Here is a 22,319-nt window from a genome sequence, read left to right as displayed (position 1 = left end):
GAGCACTTCCAGCGCTGCATCCGTTTGTTGAAACATCTCAATTGGTATTCCATCAATTCCTGGAGCCTTGTTTTTCACCAATGCTTCCAGGGCAGCTTGGACTTCTTCCTTAAGTACCATCGGTTCCTGATCATATGCTACTTCCTGAAATGGTTGAACGTCAACCAATTCTTTTTGGTATAATGACTCTGTGTATTCCTTCCACCTTCTTTTGATGCTTCCTGCATCATTTAATGTTTTCCCCGTAGAATCCTTCACTATTGCAACCGGAGGGTTGAATTTTTTCAGCTTGAGAAATGCCGAGTGTGTTCTTCCCTTTTGGTTTTCTATCTCCAGGTATTTGCACATGTCATTATAATACTTTACTTTGTCTTCTGGAGCCACCCTTTGATATCTTCTGTTCAGCTCTTTTAGCCATAACAGTCTATCAATGTGACTCCAGATCTGCAAAATGTTACCGAAGGATTTCAAAGACTTTAGTGAAATTTGGTTGAGAGATTTGGTGGCTTTTAAAAACTTCCAGGAAGATTTCAGATGCTGAGGGAGATATTTAAGGCTGTATGTTATCACACCCTGAATCAGCTTAAGTCTTCAGACCTGAACAGGGTCACCATTTTCAATATATAGTATGTTTAATTTTCACCAAACATTCTTCAGAGCAGTTTAATCGGCTCGCAGCCCCAACATTTATATATACTCATATGTCAGGTGAGAAATTGAGGACAGTCACTCCATATTACAGGTCTCTTGTTGATACTGAGTTCCCTCTGCGTTTGGTTTTGCTTTTCAAGATTTCTGAAATATGCGAAGAGAATATATTTGGTGCTTAGTGATTCAATGCCCTACTAAATGTTTTTAGGATCATTTTTGGCAGGGAATCAAGCTGTGGTTTAGAACATAATAAAACTATTTTTGTTTGGATGACTGATAGAACTGACATCGGCCCTGGCAGATAAAGAGGACTCTACCATTCACCCCCTGTATCTAAGAGTCAAAGGGAGAGTTTATGGCTCTAAGTGAAAAATTAAGCCTTTCATTGAAGGATTTGTTCTACAGGATTTGTTTTGCTCACCACAGCGAGGTACAAGACAACATCCTCCTTCCACGTATAATATCTTCACCAGGAGCTGTGTAACACTGCATGCACATGTCCTCATGATTATATCTAATACTATTTTCAGAAAACATCAGAAGCCATCTAGCTCCTCTGGATCTTATTTGAATAATTTATAAAATGTGGAATTAGATCATGTGATGATGCCTCTCCTTCCAGCTCTCATAGCCTATCATTTGTTCCCACAATGAATGGTCAAAACAGGGTCCTTAGAGATTGGGCTAACACAGCAGATCACTAGAAACCTCATTTATATGAGCTTCCCTGTCTCTTAGAAGACTTTGTGTTTGGCAGTCATATCTTGGGAGACCAAAATTAATCCTGTCAAAACAGAAGGGAGGAGAAAAATAAGACTACCTGAATTTTATTGGAGGCAGGGGGTGGGGCGGGTGTTTGAGGGAGATGGTGCATATTCCTGCAGATCAGAGAATTCACTACCTGGGAGGCAAGAATCAGCACACACATATGTATAAGAGCACAGATTCTGAAGCCAGACTGTCTGCATTATAATCCTAGCTCTGTCCTTACTAGCTGGGGCACCCTACCATGCCCAGTCCCCTCATCTGTAAAATGCTGATAGTTACAAGAACTTTATCATGAGACTGTCACACAGATAAAACAAGTTAATGCATTCGAGCACTTAGAAAAATGCCTACTATGATAAGTGCTCAATACACATTAGATATGATTTTTATTATCTTTAGCTCTCTATTCATGGGCAGGGGCTGGGAAGGAGCTGTTTTTGTAAGGTACAGAGTACCCTATTGTACTCCCACCTAGCCGGAGGCGATTGACAAAAACTCAAATAGCAGAAGAGCTGGGGTCACTTAGAAGCCAGACTACAATCTCTTGGCGTTTTCCGAATTCTCTGACTTTCATACAGGCACAGGCAGCACAGGCAAAGACAGAAGTAGGGTGAAGGCACCAGTTAACACAGTGAGGGCAACAGAACGAGGAAATAATAGCAGCCAAGAAGCAGAGATGGGAAATGCCAGAGACAAAGATCATTAGCCTTTCCAGTCAAATGTTTGCTAGGCTTTCCTTGTTAGGTGACTCTTGCAGAACAGGACAGGAAAGTGCCTGGGTAGTAGGAGGCAACCAGTGCCCAAAACCTGTATAACTGTCCCCTAGTTCTTTAACTTGAGAGGGCAAATCCCACTGGACAACTCCAGGATGCTCCATGCACATAGTCGATTTAATGGCGCCCCCTGGAGTTGTGTAACGCAGAGGTCCTGAGCTGGGAGATCAAAAATTAAGGTTTCTCCTCCATATGTAATTTGTTAACTTATTGTTCTCACTTTATAGTTCTTTACCATTTCCTGCCACTAATTAACAGAAACTAATTTTCACCTGAAAAGTGTTACACTTTTGCATTTAGGGGCCACTGATTCATCACTAGGAGTCCCTGGATGGCACAGTTAAGCACTCAGCTACTAACTGAAAGGTTGGTGGTTTAAAAATCTACCTGGAGGTGCCTCAGAAGAAAGGGCTGGTGATATACTTCTGAAAAATCAGCCATTGAAAACCCCATGGAGCGAAGTTCCACTCTGACGCACATGGCGTCGCCATGAGTCGGAATCAACTTGACGGCAACTGGTTTGGTTTTTTTGGTTTGATACATTACTAAGTTGTCCAGAGTGATACATATTAGCCTCTCTCAAGAGGTCATTTAGAAGAGAAGCACACGATTATTAACTTCATTTGTAACAGTTGTCCTATTATAATTTGGCAGTTCCTTTCACAAAGCATCCGTGATATCCTTAGAACTTGTCACCAAGTCCCTTGGCGGCAGGCTCTACCTCTAATCTTTGCCGGGCACTGGCTTCATATTGCCCCATTTTCTCACCCATCTTCACAAGCTGTAACTGAACATTGTGGCCAGGTTTGCATATGTAATTAAAGTTGTGCCTCTTTGCCAGGTGGTTTCTCCCTCCTCTACTAATTAGTCCAGTTTTCCCTTTAAGGCATGTAGGAACTATCAGTTAAATCAAATGAAAACAATAGGCCCAGTGATGTCAGTTGTTGAAACTGCTGATCACTTTCCATATTATATCATACGGTCACGAGGATTACTCGGCACTTATGCGTAAACTATTCAGCTACTCATTAGTTCAGTCCAGACACATCGAGGCTTGCCCTGGTTTACCTAACCTTTTGAGCCGTGTGACACGGGAAAAACAGATTCTTCTCCAAGAGGCGTGGAAGTGAATGCCATACTAAGACCTCCTTTCCTGATGGCTTTTGTAGTCGTTTTACTCACAACACAACAGTTTCAAGACAAGGATTTAGAACAAAAGGCAACAAAAATAATGGCATCTTGGGTGTTTCTTAAGAAGCTAGTGTTCTATTTTGAAAATATATCATTGGTCCATTTTTCAAGCATCCTAACAGGGTGATAAGAGAATCAGAGGATACTTTGTTGGAGTAGCACAGGCTGTTCCAATGCTTTCAACATACTACAAGAAGCCATGGGGCATTTGTTGCCTCCTTTTACTCCCAGAAGGAGCCCTGGTGGCACAGTGGTTAAGCACTCAGCTGCTAACCGAAAGGTAGGCAGTTCGATCCCACCAGCTGCTCCAAGGAAGAAAGATGTGGCATTCTGCTTTCATCAAGATCAAAAACCAAACCCATTGCCATGGAATCAATTCTGACTCATAGCGACTCTATAGGACAGAGTAGAACTGCCCCATAGGGTTTCCGAGGCTGTAAATGTTTACAGAAGCATATCGCCAGGTCTTTTTCCCGCAGAGTGGCTGATGGGTTCGAACTATCGACCTTTGGCTTAGCGGCTGAGCGCTTTAACCACTGTGCCAGAAGGGCCCCTTTCCGTAAAGATTACAGCCTTAGAAACCCTATGGGGCAGTTCTACTCTGTCCTACAGGGTTGCTATGAATCGGAATTGACTTGACGGCAATAGTTCTTACTCCCAAACCTCTTCTTCCTTTTCCAGGTTTTCTTAAACTGTGGTACAGAGACTGGCAGCATCAGCATCACCTGGGAACTTGTTAGACAGGCAAATTTTCAGACCTCATTCCAGACTTACTGAATCAGAAACTGGGGGTGTGACCTAGCAATCTGAGTCTTAACAAACCCTCTAGGTGATTCTGGTGTGTCTCCATCAGAATCTGTGCATTAGACCAGATGGAGCCCCACTGCCAATCCCATGGCCAAGCAGATGTAGCAAAGCCAGTCCATACAGGTTTTGGTGATATCCTTAAAACTCATCCTGTGACCATTAAGTCTTAGATCATAGAAAACAGAGCGTTGGGATCATTGTTACTTCTGCGAAGAAAAGGAAGAAAGAAAAACAATGCACCAATTTCCTGGTAAATTTCCCCAATGGCTTTAACAAAGCATAATGTTCTCAAAGATTAAATACCACTCTTGGGATTTAAAGAAAAGAGGAATAGAAGACTATACTTGGGAAATGACATCTCTTTCTTTCCTGCTATGGAAGAAACACAACACTCATTAGGTCACTCCCACATCGATTGCATTGGTTTCTAAGACAAAGAACACATTTTAGACAGAGTGACCGAGATGAATCAGAGTACGTTTCTGTAGTGACTTTTCCAATGTGGACACACAACTTCTACCAAGAAATTTTACCTAAAGAGATTAACTTAATTACTAAAGTTCTCAGTTGCTCAAGTCACAAAAGAATGGAAGGGGAGTTAAGGTAAAATTGCATTGGCAACGGAGCCCTGGAGTCGTATACATTCTTCACATTCATGGCATTCCTGACACCATCAGGAGACCACCCCGAATGACAGGGAAAAGATGACTGGCCGGAGGCAGCACAAACAGCAATCATCAAAGCCATTTCCAAGTGGATATCCCATGAAAACACATTTCTTTCTAGTCATTAAGTGGCAGTAATGATAAGTGAGGGTATGCCAGCAAGTGGAAGAGCAGGAACTGAGCAAGCTCCTTCCTGAGCTTATCAGCAGGAGGAGGCTTTGAGGGGCTAGAGATGCCTGGGCACTGAGGTCACCTGTGTGCTCACACAGCCCGCTCCACCGCGTCCTGTCTAAATCCAATTGCTTATTTGGATTAGATGTGTTGCTTTATGAAAGACGCTTTAAGGAAATGAAAATAATTTAGTGTGCTAAGTGAAATTATACGACCAGGACTAACCGGGTAATTTAATGTGGAGGCAGAGCCGCTTTGTTCATTAGCATTAACCTTGGTCAAATTATTAAATCTCTCATTGCTCCAGTGACCTCATGAGTCCAATGGGAATATTATCGCCAATTTGTTACTAGAAGACATGTGAGAGAAATGGATGAAAAGAATTGGGTACTGCTGCATTGTATGCTACAGTTTTGCATGGATTTTGAAGAACAAATTAGAAATAGTCCGTATTCCAAGCCCTTCACACTTAAATCGAATGAGGAAGTCACTGAACCACCATGCAAGCATCATATTTTGCTTTTCACATTGAACATTAAAAGACCAATCAAATGTTTCTATTAACAGCAGAGCTTTTCTTCATTCAGTGTGTGTGTGTGTGTGTAGGTGTGTAGGAAAGAGTACTTTAAGCCAACTAAGAGTCTGGTTTGTCAATAGCCTCTAGGCGTCTGAGAAGTCTGAGATAAGCAAGAATGACATAAACACCATTAGCATTGAGAGTCTTTCAGAATAAATATTTTATATCTGTCTAGCAAACCAAGTCTTCAAATGAGGACATCACTGAACAAGTAGGGTGGATGCCATGTTCTTGATCATCGAGGTGGCCCTCCATTCATCCTCTGCCTATTAATGGCCTTTCTTTGGGCTACCTCTAGTCCCCTCCCTAAACTGCTGCACCATAGGCCCAAGGGCAGGCCAATTAAGATTCATTATGTCACATCGAGGGGAGAATTCAAAATACTGGGCCTTCCACCAAGAATGTAGCATCCTCACCCTCCAACTTCAAGCCCTGAGATGTTTTCAGTAAAAATAACCTTAGCTAATCCTGATTGCTGGGGAGGATAAAGATAATCTCAGTGAGGTTACAAGGAGCCAGAAAAGAGTCTTTCGAGATCAAAGAATTATTTTAAGAAAAGGTCAGAAAATTCAGGCTAGAATGATTCATCTTACACCTCTCTGCTCTGTCTGAGCCTCAGCTAGGATGCTGGGATGGGGTGTCTGTCCCACAGATTCAAGCCTTATGCTGAATCAATTCCTAGCTGTGCCCCGAAAAGAAACTTGTTTAGGGTCTCAAATAAATTAGTAGTATGCAGCTAAGTCATTCTCAAAACAGAGAAAGTCATCATAGTGACAGACTTGTAAAAAGCAGTTGCAGGAAATTGCACGAAATAAGCAGAATAAATATTACTAGAGTGAACTGGATGCTTTATGCAACAACCACCTGACACTCCGACTTCCTGTCAGATTTCGCTTTTCCTCCCCTTTCTCTTTATTGCCAGATGAATGTACTTGCAGCTGGACTTAGGAGAAGCAATGGTGTCAAACAAAGACGCGTTAAGAAATACATGTCTGTCATAAACGCAAGGCTCTCTCAGGGGATATATTGAGTTGCACTCCCTGCTTCCTATGAAAAGGTGCAATGAAAAAATGAATTAACTATCAACTACCAGATGTTTCCAGCATCTCTATTAGTTTGGGAAAGATGAAACAATTGCTGCATTGTACAGATGTGTAACTCACATAAACATAAGTATTTAGGATGTGGGAGGAAGGCTCAGCTAGATGTGTCTTGAGAATAATTGATCTTTTCTTTTTGGCAATGCTTCATAATAACAGGAAGACATCTCTTCTGCTGGAATTGACACATTTTTCACCAACACAAAGAATAAATGGACATTTTTCTAAGGGTCCAATCATATCACTAGGCATTTGTAGTTTGACTTTGATTCAGTACATCAGTTATCATTATCTTGAACTTTCTGGCGATGCTCATACATGCACATTGCATGATTCTGAAAGCTTTCTAGTTACAGAAAGTTCAAAGTATTGAAAGTCCCATTTTCCAAGTAACATGAATGGATTCCAGTGACGACAGATGATGTCGTCAAAGGTGTTGAGAAGTAGAGATGTCTTCACTGTAAAAATATTAAGGGAGAATAGGTACAAAATGTTTGGGTTACTCTTGACTTTACAATCAAATAAATGCTCAGTGCTCAAGTACCTGGAGCAGTCATGAATATGTGTTGTTTGAGAAAAGGGATAGGATTATTTAGTGGCAACAACCTTAAACTCTCCCTCTGACTCCACATTATTGCGTATTCCAAATGAACGAGCTTTGGATTCAGCCCCCTGTCATCTCAATGCCAGAGACCCATGGAATAGAAAGCTGGGGTGGGGGGTGGGGGTGGTCACCATTTCATGCCACATAGTACAGGGTTCACAAACAGGCTTTCTCTCACATGTCTAGGCCCTTTCTGGAGAAGGGTTCTGAGATCACATCTAGGCTTAGGCAGAAAGAGGGTTGGAGTCTACTAGCAACATTTGCCAGTGTTCTGGAAGGAGAAGATGTCAGCATGTGTGCAGGAATTTTCCAGTTTGGGACCCTCTAGCAGTTAAGAGAATGAGCTTTGTTGTCAACTAGGCTTATGTTCCAAAACCACAGCTCCACTGCTTCCAAGCTCTGTCACAGTGGAAAATTTACTTAACCTCCCTAAGTGTCTCTTTCTTCCTCTCTCAAATAGGGATAATAACTGATATTACCCAAAAGGGCTGTTGTAGAGATTAAATTAGATGATGTATGTAAAGAGTTTTGCCCATTTCATGCCATAGAGTGAGAGCCGCAAGAATGACAACTGTGGCTGTGACAGTAATAGCAGCCCTAACAGCAGTAATAGTAGTAGTTGTAGCAGCAGCAGCAGCAGCAGCACCATTAATAGTAGCAGTAGGAACAGTCTAATAGTGATAGTAGTAGCAGCAGTGACATTAGTAGGAGCTTAAGGACATAGAACTGCAATTTTTTCTGGTATGGATCAGAGATGAAAACTAGTATGAGTTAGGGAGAACGAGAGAGATGGATTCTGATTAGCCAAGTAAACTGGAATCAGAAACCACCACTGTTGCTCATGGTCCTTGGGTACAACATCCTTTCATTGAAGTGACTCAGCCTCAGAGGGGTTTACTTCTCTGTCCCAGGGGCTTTCAGTTGTGTGGTACGTGCCATATGTATTGGATGGAAATTGTACCAATGCTCCTGAGAGTGAGGAATGGAGTTTGAGCTCTCCCACTTACATGAGACTCAACCAGGAAAGAGATGTGGCAATGACCAGTGGTCAATACTACAGAAAAAGTTTTCCAAGGTAGAGAAAACAGAGATATGGAGGGAGAGCCACCCACCATCCCTTGAGTTGATCCCTCCTCCCCACTGGTACTGGCTCTTATGACCCCATTTTCTGAGTGGCACCCAAAGATGAGTTATGAGGTGATTCAGAGACTGGAGAGTATCCACGATAAATAAGAAAGAGGGAGTGCTAAAAACATGGGTGGTGAGTAAGTTCCCTCTGGATACTGGAATCATTGTAACAGAGCAGGTTCACTATATTGAGAGGATCAGAGTATGGGTGTTTACAAAGGTTGTATGCTCCAGTAAAAATACAGTTTAATTTGATAGAGAAATAATGGCCAACTTCCAGACCAATAGTGAAAAAAGAGCAAATTCAGAGGGAGGGAGCTTTTTAAAGAGAACTGCTGGTAGAGTAATAAAGGAATAGAAGCTATAGATCATAGACTTTTATTCCTGGAATAAACCTTCGAGATCATTTAATCCAATCTCATTATTTACAGATGAGGAAGCACACATTTTATGAATAACAGACCTGCGGAAATGACCTATTAAAACCAGGAGTAATTATACTAGAGAGAGGGAGACATTCCAGAAATGGACATGCAGACTTAGGAGTCGTCTAGGTACAAGCAGTACTTGGAATCATATACCATGATACAGTTCACTCTAGCAGGGGGAAGAGATACATCTCAGCTTCCAAGCAAAGCATGAAGAGAGTGACACACCCATAATGAAATGGCCAAGTGAGCACTACCCAAACACAGAGAACTATATGGTCCAAACACTGGGAATAAATAGAAGAAACTGAACATTTATATTTCACATATTTTGGCATATCAATTGAACTTTAATTATTTTTTTGCTCTTGGGATGAATCTTTCTGCTTCTCAAAGATTGTTAAGGAAATAAAAGTAGGTTCAAAAGTAGCAAAATATTTGCGTGATGTTTGGCTAAATTTAAACTGTAAGCATAAAAAGAAAAATATAAATATAAGAAAGGTTTAAAAAGGATTGGCAATGAGCATTGAAAACACTTAGATCCAAAATGAGTTAAATAATTATGATTGCATTACAGAATGAAAATAATTCATCATTCTTGAAAGTAAAGATACATGAGTTAAAAATTGTTTTTAATATTAAATAATATGGCTCTACAATCTCTGATTATTACAACAAAAATCATGAAATGAGTGTAAGAAGGGAGAAGTAAGCTAATGTCTTCATCTTACATGGGATTCAGATAATTTTATTTCCTTTATGAAACTGACAATTAGAGATACATAGGCTTTTACATATTTTTTAATTTAATGGTAACTATTATAATAAAAATGTATTCAATGCATCTATAGGTAACACATCCCAGGACATAACTAATACTAGTTAACATTTATTGAGCACGTACTACGTTCCAGGCATGTTTTGAGCACTTATTTATATAGACCTCTCAATAAACCTGTGAAATGGGTACTATTTTTACCCCCATTTTACAAATAAGGAAACTTAAGCACAAAGAATTGAAGTAGCCCATAAATCTTAAAATCATGAAATGGGATCCATGTCCAGGCAAGCATATGCTAGAGCTTATGCTCTTAACCACTATTCTACACATGCATCAAAAGATGGAAACCAAGAGAAACAATAGGAAAATATGAAAACGAAATAAAACATAGAGCAAGATGTCAGATGATCAAACATATTAGAATGAAAATAAGTATAAATTTGTTAAACTCATTTTAAAAATATTTAAACAAGAGAACTATATATTATTTATAAAAGACTTAGTAAATAGAACAAAATGATATAGAAATATTAAAAATAAAAGGATGGGCAAATATATATCAGGCAATTAAAAGACAAAACAGAAAGCATTAAGTGTGAATTGTGATATAGAAGAAAGTCATAGTACACTGTTAAAAGGTATAATCCAGAATAAAAAACAATAGTCTAGGTCAGTGCTGTCCAATAGAACTTTCTGTAGCAATGGAAATGTTCTATATCTGTGCTCGCCAATATGGTAGCTACATGTGACTACTGAGCACTTGGAATAGAGCTAGAGTGATTGATCAACTGAATTTTAATTTTATTTAATTTTAATTAATTCAAATTTAAGTGTAAACAGTCAAGTGTGGTGAATACTTAACATATGGGACAGCACAGGTCTAGGTGTTAGTATAAATGCACATGAAGTAAATGTTGCTACAATTAAAGGGAAGAGTTTAAAGGAAGCATGTTTTAGTGTTAGGTTATAAAACAATCTTGAAATATTAAACAGGCCCCAAACAAATAAGAATATAGATAATAATGAGAATACCATAATTACTAAAATTACTTAATAGATACATATGGAACTTAGCCCTCTACAAAGAATGTGTATTCACATTCACTGATGTTTACAAATAATGATCAAAAATATTTTTTTTTAGATTTTGCAAAGTAGAAATTTTACTTTCTGCAATTCAACTAACTATAAATTTATAACAAAATCATAGTCAAATACACACAAGGGAGCAACAAGTTGGAAATTTAAAAGCATTCATCTAAATTTGTATCAATTTATAAAGGAAATCAGCTCTACATTACAGATAATTACAACATAGCAAAATATATAGGATGGGTCAAAATCATACTCTAAGGTAACTTCATAGAATTGAATTTTATTGATATTAATAAAGGAAAAATGGGAATAAATGAATTAATATAATTAAGAAGAGAATAAGATAATAAAAAAAGGAAATGATGATGGTAAAAGTCAAAAGTAACAAATCAGAAAATAGAAGAAAGTAGTAATTACAAAACTAAATACCTGAGAAATTGAAAGATAATTGAAAATTGTACAGGGAAAGCCCTCAGTCAAGTTTCAGTTAAAAAAAAAATTGAGAAATATCAAACATACGAATTTGAAAATGAGAAAGGCAACATAAAAACAGTCATGGAGATGGTCTTTAAAATATAAAAATATTATAATTATATTCTAATACATTTTGAAATCTTAACAATGATTTCTTTCTAGAACAGTATAAATCACAAAAATTTACTTAAGAAGAAATAGAAAACTTGAGGATATAATAATAACTTTTAAAATTACTTCTATGGTTATCAAAAATTATCTCCAAAAAAGCCACTAGGATCATTAGCTATTACAAAGATGCAAATCAAAACTACAATGAGATACCATCTCACCCTGGCAATAATAATGGCAGTGATCAAAAAAACAGAAAACAACAAATGCTAGTGAGGTTGCGGGGAGATTGGAACTCTTATACACTGTTGGTGGGAATGTAAAATGGTATAACACTATGGAAAACGATATGTGCTTCCTTAAAAAGCTAGAAATAGAAATGCCACATGATCCAGCAATTCCACTCCTAGGTATATATCCTAGAGAAATAAGAGCCGAGACAAGAATAGACATATGCACACTCATGTTCACTGTAGCATTATCCACAACAGCAAAAAGATAGAAACAACCGAAGTGCTCATCAATGGATGACTGGATAAACAAACTGTGGTACATACACACAATGGAATACTGCATAACAATAAAGAACAATGATGAATCTACGAAACATCTCACAACATAGATGAATCTGGAGGACATTATGCTGAGTGAAATACGTCAATCACAAAAAGACAAATATTGTATAAGACTACTATTATAAATAGTCAAGACAAGGTTTACATACAGAAAAAAACATTTTTTGATGGTTATCAGGGATGGGAGGGGAAGGGAGGGAAAATCACTAACTAGAGAGTAGATATATGTTAACTTTGGTGAAAGGAAAGGCAGTACACAATATGGGGGAAGTCAGCACAACATGACCAAGGCAAGGTAAGATACTGAGAGGTATGCAAGAATAAAAGGCAATGACAATAAATACTACAAAATATACAATCCAACAACAGTAATAACAAATAATAATTTATGAGTGGATATATAGGTAGATATGTATGCTGAACAGGTGTGGGAGGGTGTATGGGAGTACACGCATGTGCCTATATAGGTTTGGCTATGGATATTTCTACATACATATTTGTATGTGCTGCAAGTATATTCATATATATAATAGAGCATACAGGGGGCACAGTCATGGAAACATCCTAGACATAACCAAACACCTCGTGGGACTAGTTACTGGACTTGAAGGCTAAGGGGACGTCTAGGTCAATTGACATAACACAACGTTCTTCCTCTCACTTTGGTGAGTAGCGTCTGAGGTCTTAAGAGCTTGCGAGCAGCCGTCTAAAATACAACTCTTGGTCTCTTTCCATCCAGAGCAAAGGAGAGTGAAGAAAACCAAGGACTCAAGGAAACAATTAGTTCAAAGGACTAATGGACCATAGGAACCACAGCCTCCACTAGCCTGAGACCAGAAGAACTAGATGGTGCCTGGCTACCACTACCAACTGCTCTAACCAGGATCACAATAGGAGGCCCCTGTTAGAGTGAGAAAAAAACGTAGAACAAAATTCAAATTCATAAAAAGGACCAGACTTACTGGTTCAAGAGAGACCGAACTCCTGAGACTATGGCCCTTAGACACCCTTCTAACTTGGAACTAAAGCCACTCCCAGAGATCGTCTTTCAGCCAAATAAGACAGGCCTATAAAATAAACAATAACACCCAAGAAGAAAGTGCTCCTTAGAATAATCATTTATATGAGACCAAAAGGGCAACATCTGCCCAAAAGCAAAGATGAGAAGGCAGGAAGGGGCAGGAAAACTGGACGAATGCAAATGGGGAACTGAGGGCGGTAATGGGGAGAGTGCTGACACATTGCAGGGATTGCAACCAATGTCACGGAACAATTCGTGTATATTGAATGGGAAACTAATTTGCTCTGTAAACCTTCACTTAAAGCACAATTTAAAAAGAAAAAGCCACCAGCCTCATAGAGTTTTCAGGTGTGTTCTAACAAACTTCAAGGCACAAAATACTGACACTCTAGAAACATTTCAGACCATAAAAAATATGGAAACAGAAGGCTGATTCAAAACCCGACAAAGAAGCATTAAAGAGAAAAATTATAGCCTAAACCATTCTTAAATTCATAGGCAAAATTCAGACATAAAATAGGAGCAAAATCTAAACTGTGTATTAAAACAACTGCTGTATGTTATAAAAATGACACACTTTCAAAAAGTGGAATTTACCTAAGATGTACTACAGTATTAGGAATTTTATTACTTTGATTAAACACTTGAATATGCAAAGGAGAAAAACATTATTTCACATAGATATTAAGGGACATTTTGTAAAACTCAAAACTTGTTCCTAATTTAAAAAAAACTTAGAACCTAGAAATATATGACTATTTTCTTAATATAATAAGTAACATCTCTGTTAGGAAAACAGTCTATATCACACTTAACCAGGGGCGCAAATGCATTCTCATGGAAATCAAGGGCAATTCAGAATGCCCACTATCACTACATTTTCTAAAGTTGTCTAATGTATTAAGACATGAAAGAAAAGTAATAGTCACAGTCTCATACAGAGGGAAAATTAGTACTTTGTGACTCATTTCATCTACTCAGCAAATGTAAAAAAAAAAAAGCATTAGAACAAATAACAGTATGGTAAAGTACCTTGATAAAAAAACATGAAAATATAAAATATTCTTTGATATACCCCTAGAAACTAGTTAGAAAATATAATAGAATAAATGTAATAGTCACAATGTGAAAAAAACTTAGATTTAATTTAAATAAGAAATGAGAAGAAATTATTAAAACCTATTGTGAAACATAAAATAAAGATTTGAAAACATGAAAAAGCATTCCATTTTCCTGGGTGGAAAGACTAATTAATTGTTATGACATCAATTCTCCCCAAACTAGAAGATTAATGCAATTCCAATTAAAATTCCACCAGGACATTTGAGGAATCTTTAAAAAGTGATTCAGAATCAGGAAGATTAATTAGTTACCACCTAAAAATAAAATTTTGAAAGAATGAGGAAAGGTAAGTATGATACACCTGATATTATATATATATGAATTTACAAGATATATATGAGAATATATTATATATTAAAGATAGAACAGCATATTAATGATAAAAGGAAGACCAACTCAGTAAATAGTACTGTGACATTTAAAACACAAATTATATCTTCATGACTACATATATATGTGTGTGTGTGTGTGTGTGTTTGTGTATATATATATATATATATATTCTGAAGTAAATTTCAGAGGAATTAAAACCTTAAATACAGGAAATGTTCAGCCAAAGTAGTACTGAGGTGGTGCTACTACTGTAAATACATATCAATGCTAGATATAATAAATGTTTGAAATACATAGCTGACCTAGAAAGAAGGGAAGAAGTAAGGAGGGAAGGGAAGGGGCAGGGAGGGAAGGATGGAAGGAAGGAAATGAGGAAGGGAGAGAGTGGGAAAGGAAGGAAGGAAGGAAGACAGGGAAGTCCTCAGGTGCCAGGGAAAAAAGAAGGACTATCCCACCTTGCCATTTGGGTGGTCAGGGTAAGAAGATACAGTACTATCCCTCGGTTAAGGGAATATCAATTTAACCCAGGGATAGTACTATAACTTTTACTTTTGACTGATGTATTTTTCTGTGCATAGAATTTTAGGTTGACATTTATCCTCAACACGTTGAAGATGCTAAACCATTGTCTATGGCTTCTGTGGGGAAATCAACGGGAAGTCTAATTGTTCTTTCATATGTAATCTTTTACATGTAATCTGTCTTTTCATTTTCTGAAAAAGACTAAGAGAATTTCCTACTCTCAGACCTTGAATAAAAGAACCGCTAAAGCTTAGCTGGAGTCCTTGAGTGAGGCAACTGAAAGGTTGGAGGTTCAAGTCCACCCAGAGGCACCTCAGAGGAAAGGTCTGGTGATCTACTTCCAAAAAATCAGCCATTGAAAACACTATGGAGCATACTTCTACTCTGACACACCTGGGGTCACCATGAATCAGAGTCGACTCAATGGCAGCTGGTAGAATTAAAAGAGTAATCCGTATTGGGAGTCCTTCAGCCAGTTAAAGGACTGCTTTGTTTCCATCTGTGGCTATAAAGTAACATGCCATTAACTAAGTAACATATTCTGGTGATAGTTACTGCTGTCATGGAGCTACTAACAGTCTAGCATCCAGTTCATGGGAAAATCAGCCTGGGGCATCTTTGTACTATTATAGGTTCAACTTCTCTATGTCATGTTGGCACCCTTCTAGAAACGTCACACTATTAAAAAATAAGGAATAAGGTATTGAAGAGTTATTGGAAAGTTAATTATTAAAAATTTTCCCTTTTCTAAAAAAAAATAGAAAAAAGAAAAAATTTGATTTTTATTTTACATTCTCAACTGCATATGTATGGAGATATATATGTGATATGTGTATGGGGTGTATGGGGTGTGTGGGGTGTGTGTGTGTGTGTGTGTGTGTGTGTGTAGCATTTTTCATTCAGTATTTGAACTTGTACCTATACTTCATACTAAAGTGCATAGGTCTTCATGCAGATGATCATATGACTACATACAGTAACTCAGACTGTAATTTTACTAAAAATGGCTCCTTTAAGTTCATGGTCATCATAATTATAGTTAACCTTGCATCGTTTGCCTTACAATTACATGGCCTAACTTAAATGATTAATGTGCAGACATTTAAAAAGAAAAAAGTAACATAGCTGAGTGGTGATTGCAGTTTTGCATTCTTTAAATAGAATATTCCAGAATGTTAAATTTATAATGGCATATGTTCAGAATACGAAACAATGAAAGTGAGCTTCCTTTAATTTTCTGCTAACAAATCTGTCTTATCTTTCTCCTCTCCTCCATTATTCTCTTATCAGGTTGGAAATAAACTTTAAAAAGTTATCTTCTGGTCCATCTCAGCCTTGAATGAGGATCAGTCTGACACCAGCACTGGGTAGGTATGCATCTATTTATGGTCTCTAAGTAAAGAGATTTTATGAGCTCCCTGATAACTCAGTTCTGTTTTAACTATTTTCAGCCTGGAGACATTCTCCTCTTAAGTAATCAAAGTTGTTAATCCTTTCCTGCTTTGTCTTTATTGGGAAAAGAAAGAGATGAGATCTATAAACCTCAGGTTCAAATCCTTTTTTTAATGTGTTCATTGAATAAAAAATTTAATATAGATTAAAACTTAAAAACTAGGATCTTGTATGCTATATGATACCATTTATATGGAATTTTTTAAAAGGGAAAATTTTTGTGACAGAAAGAAGGTCAGCAGTTGCCTAGGGCCAGGGGATCCACTGGGAAAGGGTCCAGGAAACTTCTCAATTGTGATGGTGGTAACACCAATTGTATAACCCAAAAACCCATTGTCTTTGAGTTGATTCTGACTCATAGCATCCCTATGGGACAGAGTAGAACTGCTCCATAGGGTTTCTAAGGCTGAAATCTTTAGGGAAGCAGACTGCCACATCTTTCTCCCTCAGAGTGGCTGGTGGGTTGAACCACTGACCTTTGGTTAGCAGCTGAGTGTTTAACCACTGCGTCACCAGGGCTCCTTACCAACTGTAAAATAGGTGAATTTCATTGTGTGTAAAAAAAAATCTCATTTTTAAAAAAGTGTTTTGTTTTAAAAAGAAAGCAAAAATAAACCTGTAGTCTCATTACTCAAACACAATTAGTATTAATATATTGGTGTGTTTCCCAACAATGTTTATCATAGATACTTTTTTCTTCATTTGTACACGTAATTGTGATCACATATTGTTTTTGTAAGTTGTTTTTATAATAATTTAAAATAAGTGTTTTCTAAATTATATGGTTTTCAAAATCATAATTTTCAATTTAGCTAATATTCAATCAAGTGACAGGAATTACTTAACAGCTAAAATTACTTAACCACTTGTCTATTGGTACTCATATTGGTTATCACCGTTTACTTATATAAACCTTGCTGGGAAGACATTTTTATACATAAAGCTTTCTTTTTTTCTTTCAGAATTTAGAAGTATTTTTAGGGCATATTCCCATAAGTATAATAGTGAGCCAAAGGGTACAGACATTATTAAGGCCCTTGCCAAACTTCAGGTTCTTGCCAAAAGAGCCTTACTAATTTCCACAGCCCCTAGCAATGCTTAATGCCTGTCATAGAGAAAGAAATACAAGTCTGTTTAAAACTGAAAACAAAGAGTTTTATTATGGCAAAAGAACATTTTGCAAAACAGGAAACATGGTGCTGGTAGAAATCTAACAAAGTGCTCCGGGGGGCTGCAGTGTTACAGAGGTTAAATAAAGGCAAAAAACCACAAACAAGGAGGGTACAGCTGGAATACTTCTGATTGGTTAACATTTACAAAGTTGTAGTTGGCAGGGTCTGGGTTGACCACTCTTGCAGGGGTTGACCTCCTTTGCAGGGGGCTCCAGGTGACAGGATTTGACTGACCATGAGTTTCCTGGAACATTTTAAAATATAGTTATCTTTAAGTACAGAGTATTGTAAAGGAGGTTAGAAAAACATTTTTTTAAAGGAGGTCTAGGGATAATTTGGCTTAGCAACTATAGTCACAAGTTTAACACCATGTCTAACACCTGCACAAACTGGATAATCTCTTCTTAACATCAGCCATTTCTAACCACAAGTTTGTCCTTAAGCAGAGCAAGGTAGGCAAAACCATATTTTTGTGTAGAATTATTTGTTTCTAGTTCAAAGGTACAGCGGAAATTTTTACCAAGATGAGAATCTACATTTAAAAATATAAAATGGAGTCACTTAGGACAAGAAGGGATTTGGCCTAGATCTTAGCCAGAAGTTTTACTCATGTCAAGAGCCTTACTTTTGGACTAGTCTTCCTCACTCCCACCTTTCGATCAAGAATTCTTCTGGGCATTCAATGATCACACTTAAAAGTACTTTCTTCTGCATGGTCTTTGCTAAATCTTCACCTTGCTTAAGCTAGGAGTCTCATATTCAAGGTGAGTTGGTTTCAGATCCATATTATTGGATTCTGATCACCTACAAAGGAGTAACTCTTCTTCTACAAGGGTCTTGGGGTATGACAGTGTGGAATACAGATGGCTGCTTGTTATTTACAAGCTTTTAAGATCCTGGGTGCTACGCATTGGTAATAGTCGTCAGGCACCATCTAATTATATTTCTTCATCATGCTATTGCTTAAGTACTTTGCTTCAGTGGCTGGCTCAAGATTGGATGCCATTGCATAACCAACTGAAAATGCCAAACCAGTCATCAGTGCTACTATTATCTTCTATATGGAGACAGGTAGCCTTCTGGAGAATTTTCTTTATACCCTGTTCCACCTTTCCAGTATTGTTTATGCAAGTAAACAAGAGGTGTTAGCAATGGTACATACTCCTCCTTGTTGAGCTAAGAGAAAACCAAGGGATATTCTGTTATCTAAAACTTAGCTAAGGAGTTCAAGGATTCTGTTTGTGCTTTAATACTATCTGCAACATTGCTAGCTAGTCGTTCCATAGTTGCTGACATGTTTTGGAGAGCTCTTTCTAAATGGGCTACTCTGACTAAGGAGAAGAATGATCTGAGAACTCTAAATCCCATGCCAGGGTAATTTTTTATAGGGTTGTAATATCCATAGTCATCTTTGATTTCCCTGCAATTCTTGACTAAGTCATTAGTCCAATGCTTGCTTTTATTATAGCAATAAATGTCTAACGGTACTCCTAAATGGCCCAAAGTAAATTGACCCATCATACTCCATCCATCTAAACAGGGTAAGCCCAAGCATAAGGTTCATCATTAGGTTTTGGTTCCTTTTTTGCAGGATAATCTGATTCTCCACATAAAAATATATATCCATAAGGAGCACAAATCATGTTATCTCTTGTATAATTGTGAGGATTTAGTGAAAGGGATTGAATGCTTTGGTTAGCCATTTCAAGCAGTTGTTCTGTTAAAGAGTTACTACAAATGGGCAATAGTCGGACAACAAGGAGTATGGAAAATACCTAGGAAATTCTCCATGATGGGAATAGCCAATTTGACAGATAAGGGGAGGTGGGATTCCTCTACATAGCCTGAGCACTGGCTGGCTTCAGAGTTTGTATCCGTGAGGGGATGGTGTTAAACAAGTAATAGGAGGTGGAGGTAGTTTGTGTGTTATTCCTTGACGCCGCTTGAGACAAACCTTTAAATGTTCTAAAATCTCGTTGGGTGTTATGGGTTGGGTTAAATTAAAGGATGGTACTTGAGGTTGTGTTAATAACCCAGGAGGATGCCACAGTCACAGTACCAAAAAGAACTGGTTGATATTCAACCATTTCAGGAGGTAGCATATGATGAAGAACCGATGGTACTGAAGGAAGAGGTCCAAGCTGCACTGAAGGCTTTGGCAAAAAAGAAGGCTCCAGGAATTGACAGAATACCAACTGAGATGTTCTGACAAACAGATACAGCACTGGAAGTGCTCACTCGCCTATGCCAAGAAATTTGGAAGATGGCTCCCTGGCCAACTGACTGGAAGAGCTCCATATCTGTACCCATTCCAAAGAAAGGTGATTCAATAGAATGCAGAAATTATCAAACAATGTCATTAATACACAAGTAAAACTTTGCTAAAGATCATTCAAAAGCAGTTGCAGCAGCACATCGAAAGGGAACTGCCAGAAATTCAAGCCGAATTCAGAAGAGGACATGGGACCTGGGATATGATTGCTGATATTAGATGAATCTTGGCTGAAAGCAGAGAATACCAGAAAGATGTTTACCTGTGTTTTATTGACTATGCAAAGGCATTCGACTGTGTGGATCATAACAAATTATGGATAACACTGCCAAGAATGGGAATTCCAGAACACTTAATTGAGCACATATGGAACCTGTACTTAAACCAAGAGGCAGTCGTTGGAACGGAACAAGGCAATACTGCGTGGTTTAAACTCAGGAAAGATGTGCATCAGGGTTGTATCCTTTCACCATACTTATTCAATTTGTATGCTGAGCAAATAATCTGAGAAGCTGGACTATATGAAGAAGAACTGGGCATCAGGATTGGAGAAAGACTATTAACCTATGATATGCAGATGACACAACCTTGCCTGCTGAAAGAGAAGAGGACTTGAAGCACTTACTGATGAAGATCAAAGACTACAGCCTTCAGTAGGGTTACACCTCAACATAAAGAAAACAAAAATCCTCACAACTGGAACAATAAGCAACATCTTGATAAACAGAGAAAAGATTGAAGTTTTCAAGGATTTCATTTTACTTGGATCCACAATCAACTCCCATGGAAGCAACAGTCAAGAAATCAAACGACACATTTCATTGGGCAAATTCGCTGCAAAAGATCTCTTTAAGGTGTTAAAAACTAAAGATGTCCCTTTAAGGATTAAGGTGCACTTGACCCAAGCCATGGTGTTTTCAATTGCCTCATATGCATGTGAAAGCTGGACAATAAGGAAGACAGAAGAAGAATCCCTGCCTTTAAGTTATGATGCTGGAGAAGAATATTGAATATACAATGGACTGCCAGAAGATGAACAAATCTGTCTTGGAAGAAGTATAGCCAGAATGCTCCTTAGAAGCAAGGATGGTGAGACTTCGTCTCATATACTTTGGACATGTTATCAGGAGGGACCAGTCCCTGGAGAAGGACATCATGCTTGGTACAGTAGAGGGTCAGCAAAAAAGAGGAAGACCCTCAATGAAGTGGACTGACACAGTGACTGCAACAATGGGCTCAAGCATAACAATGATTGTGAGGATGGCACAGGACCAGGCAGTGTTTCATTCTGTCAGACATTGGGTCACTATGTGTCAGAACCAACCCAACAGCACCTAACAATAACAACAACATTTATATTAAATGAAACCTTACCAAGTGATAAAATCTAACTGATAAATCGAAACTATTATAAATGTAATGAGGATTAGGCATAGAGCAATGACTTCAATAACTTGCATTAAAAAGAGAGGTTTAGGTTCACAAAGAAAAAATAAAATGTTAAAGCAAGGAATAATATCGACATGAGGCAATATTGTAATCGAAAGGAGAATGGCAAAAGGTATGAAACAAATTGCAAAGATGTCTATTGTCTGCATGGGAACAAGTAATAACAAAGCTTGTTTAAGTGAAGTCTAGCTCGGTTAGGAGCCATATGAATTGATTATATTCTTATCAGTAAAATATTTAGGTTAACTTCTATTAAGCATATAAAACAGGGTTATTTCAAATAGAAAATGGTAAAGACACTAAAACAAAGTTTCCTTAAAAAAATTATAATAATGTAATAAGGCAATAAAGAGAGAATGATTATAAGTATGAAGCAAATTGCAAAGAAATTATTGTAATTCTTACCAGTCCTAATTGATTAAACACAGTAATTTCAAAAGCAAAAAGAATCATTACCAATTGTTAGAATAAAATTGTTTTTGGAGAACAACAAATATTACTATTGTGGCTATTATTATTTGCCTGGAAAAGCAGGGAATTATATAATAATAATGCAGCAGAGCAACTAATATTAGAGTAGGCATGATGTTTCTCATCTAAAGAAGAGGAACTTAAATTTTTTTTAAAGAAAAGAGTAAAATGCAGTTCAATGGCTTCATTTTAGCAGGTTTGGATTTAGGAGGCCTGGTCTTGAAATCTGGGGAAAAGCTGTCTGCATCAGGTGTCATCTACTTCTTGTCTAGGAGGAAAAACGTTTGAATTTCAGTTCAAGTCCCTTAGTTGGCTGGAAGGTCAGTTAGGCACTTGAATTTCAGTTCCAGTCCTTCAGTAGGCTAGCAAGTCCAAAAAGATTTGTCCTTTTTTAATTGAGATAAATGAATCCAAGGTTTAATGCCTTTTAATTTAGCAGCACAAGCATTAGTAAGGAGTACTAAATAAGTTCCTTTCCATTTGAGTTCTAAAGAATCCTTCTGCAAATGTCTTCTCCAGTATACATAGTCTCCAGGTTCAATGTTAGGAGAACCATGCACGAGTGGGTGCAGGTTATTGAAGGCTTCTTTAACTTAAGTATGGTAT

The sequence above is a fragment of the Trichechus manatus genome, unplaced genomic scaffold (assembly GCF_000243295.1).
Source record: "Trichechus manatus latirostris isolate Lorelei unplaced genomic scaffold, TriManLat1.0 scaffold00162, whole genome shotgun sequence".
In the NCBI taxonomy this organism is placed as follows: Eukaryota; Metazoa; Chordata; class Mammalia; order Sirenia; family Trichechidae; genus Trichechus; species Trichechus manatus.
The sequence above is the reverse complement of the archived record's forward strand: the minus strand, read 5'-3'. Positions refer to the sequence as shown.